Source organism: Budorcas taxicolor, chromosome 3, assembly GCF_023091745.1.
Source record: "Budorcas taxicolor isolate Tak-1 chromosome 3, Takin1.1, whole genome shotgun sequence".
NCBI classification, from domain to species: domain Eukaryota; kingdom Metazoa; phylum Chordata; class Mammalia; order Artiodactyla; family Bovidae; genus Budorcas; species Budorcas taxicolor.
In genome coordinates this window covers 19,925,795-19,928,873 of record NC_068912.1, presented here as the reverse complement: position 1 = coordinate 19,928,873, position 3,079 = coordinate 19,925,795, and the positions used below count along the sequence as shown (strand labels likewise).

Sequence of the window (3,079 nt, the reverse complement as noted above, 5' to 3'; positions counted from 1 at the left end):
TAATAAAATAGAAGCAAAAATGAACAAATAGAATCTAATTAAACTTAAAAGCTTTTGGACAGCGAAAGTAATCATAAACAAAATGAAAATACAGCCCTCAAAATGGGAGAAAATATCTGGAAATGAAACAACCAACAAGGGATTAATCTCCAAAATATACAAACAGTTCATGCAGCTCAATATTTAAAAAAAATCACCAAATCATAAAGTGGGCAGAAGATTGAAATAGACATTTTTCCAGAAGACATACAGATGGCTAAGAGACACATGAAAAAGATACTCAATGATCACTAGTTATCAGAGAAATGCAAATCAAAACAACATGAGGTATCACCTCACACTCCTCAGAATGTTTTTGTTGTCCAGTTGCTAGTGTTCTGGTCTGTGTGCAGGTTGGAAAAGAATTTCCAGACGTGAGGCAGAATGAGAGGAAAATAAAGTTTATTAGAGTGGGAGGCCCTGTTACAACAGTGGGCTGGCTCAAGGGAGAGCTGAATGCTTTCACAGGCTTGCAGCTGTTTTTTACAACCTCAAAACAGAAAATTCCTACTGGAAGGGTGGCATTAGGTGATTGGTTAGGATGCTATAGGGTGGATTGTGGGGTGGGTATTTTACATAATATGGAGTCAAGGAACTGGCCGGTTTAGATCTAGAGGCTTGTGGCAACAGTTGCTATGGGACTTGGTCAGTTCTAGAGATTTTTATCCTGTGACTTTGGTACAAGGCTCCACATCTGTGACCTTGGTATAGGGTGCCAGAGCTAAATTGTGTCTGACTCACTGCAACCCCATGTGCTGCAGCGTGCCAAGCTCCTCTGTCCTCCACTGTCTCCCAGAGTTTGCTCAAATTCATGTCCACTGAGTTGGTGATGCTATCTAACCATCTCATTCCACCCCTTCTCCTTTTATTTATTTGTTGATGCTGCAAAAACCTTTATTGTTTCCATTTGGTCCAAGGCTTAAGAGGGCTCCAGAGTGTTAAGATGCTGCCTAGTGGCTGCAGAGAGGGGGCTTCAGGCAGAAGCCCTGATGGTAGGGGTGTGTGTGTGTGTGTGGTCAGTCCTGTCTGACTCTTCACAGCCCCATAGAGTGTAGCCTGATGTTAGGGGGGCTCCTCAAAGGCCGCTGGGCTTCAGAGGCTCCTAGTCGTGGTTGAGGGTGAGCCTTTCAAAGAGATATTCACTCAACCCAGCCTGGGGACCAGCCGGTCTACAGAGGTTGCTCACGTGGTCACCATCTTCTTGATGAATTTCACCTTCTCATCTAGGAAGTGGTTTTCCAGGAAGTCACAGAAGTGGGGGTCTGCACGAGCAGAACCCAGGCCATGCAGATCCAATATGGTCTGGTTCAGATTCTTCTCTATGAGAAGGGCAGCTTCCAAAGCGCCCTGGGTTTTACCCCACTCATCTTCAGATGATTTCTGCATGTCCAGAAAGAGGGGAGGCCACTGCACTTGTTTTGCATTTTCAAGAGACTTTCCATGTCCTCATGCTTCTCCTAGGCCACTTTGCAAAAGATTGGGCCACACCCTCCAGAGCCACACTGTCGTGGTCAAAACAGAAGCCCAGAGAGAGGTAGGTATAAGAGGCCCACAGATACATGTTGACCAGGTGATGATGGCGGCCTCCACCTTGGTGGAATAATTCTGACAAATCTGGGAGCTCATGGTTGATCAGTAATAAGGAGTGAAGCTCAAAAAATGGTGACTGGTCCTGGTGATCATGGATAGCTGAGTGGCTGATTCCAAAGGCTGCAACTGGAAAAAAAGTTGGAGGGTGGTTGTAGGCTGGAGCAAGGGGGTGTCCTTGGGTCTGTTCCTTTCAAGCACTGTTGAAGCAAGAGACAGATCCATGGGACCGCTGAGTGCACTTTGCCTCCTCCTTTTAAGGCCTTCAATCTTTTCCAGCATTAGAGTTTTTTTCCAGTGAGTCAGCTCTTCCCATCAGGTGGCCAAAGTATCAGAGCTTCAGCTTTAGCATCAGTCCTTATAATGAATATTCAGGGCTGATTTCCTTTAGGACAGATTGGTTTGATCTCCTTGCAGTCCAAGGGACTCTCAAAAGTCTTCTCCAGCACCACAATTTGAAAGCATCAATTCTTTGGCACTCAGCCTTCTTTATGGTCCAACTCTCACATCCATACATGACTACTTTGATTATATGGACCTTTGTCGGCAAAGTGATGTCTCTGCTCTTTAAACATGCTGTCTGGTCATAGCTTTTCTTCCAAGGAGCAAGCATCTTTGAATTTCATGGCTGCAGTCACTGTCTGCAGTGATTTTGAAGCCCAAGAAAAGAAAGCTGTCACTTCTTCCACTTCTTCCCCTTCTATTTGCCTGAAGAGATGGAACCAGATGCCATGATCTTAATTTTTTTCAAGTTGAGTTTCAAGCCAGCTTTTTCACTCTCTTTCACTTTTATCAAGAGGCTCTTTAGTTTCTCTTCATTTTCTGCCATTAGAGTGGTATCATCTGCATATCTAAGGTTACTGATATTTCTCACGGCTATCTCTCCTCAAAATGGCCCTCATCAAGAAATTTATAAAGAATAAATGCTGGAGAAGGTGTGGAGAAAAAGGAGCCCTCCTACACTGTTGGTGGGAATATATATTGGTGCAGCTACTGTGGAGAACAGTATGGAGCTTCCTTAAAAAACTAAAAATACAACATAAGACCCAGGAATCACACTCCTAGACATATACCCAGAAAAAAAACAAACATAATTTGAAAAGATATTTGCACCCCAATATTCAACGCAGCACTATTTACAATAGCCAGGCTATAGAAACAACCTAAATGTCCATCACTAGAAGATTGGGTAAAGAAGATATGGCACATAAACACAATGGAATATTACTCAGTCATAAAAAGGAATGGCATTGGGTCATTTGTGGAGACATGGATGGACCTAGACTGGTTCCAAATAGGAAAAGGAGTACGTCAAGGCTGTACATTGTCACCCTGCTTATTTAACTTGTATGCAGAGTACATCATGAGAAACGCTGGACTGGAAGAAGCACAGGCTGGAATCAAGACTGCCGGGAGAAATAGCAATAACCTCAGATATGCAGATGACACCACC

The 3,079-nt window shown here is 43.7% G+C and overlaps 1 pseudogene; it reads right to left on the bottom strand.

The window, feature by feature from the left end:
• Positions 1–1,141: 1,141 nt before the first annotated feature.
• LOC128045178 (ferritin light chain-like) lies at positions 1,142–1,665 on the bottom strand (annotated as a pseudogene).
• Between the last annotated feature and the right edge of the window lie 1,414 nt (positions 1,666–3,079).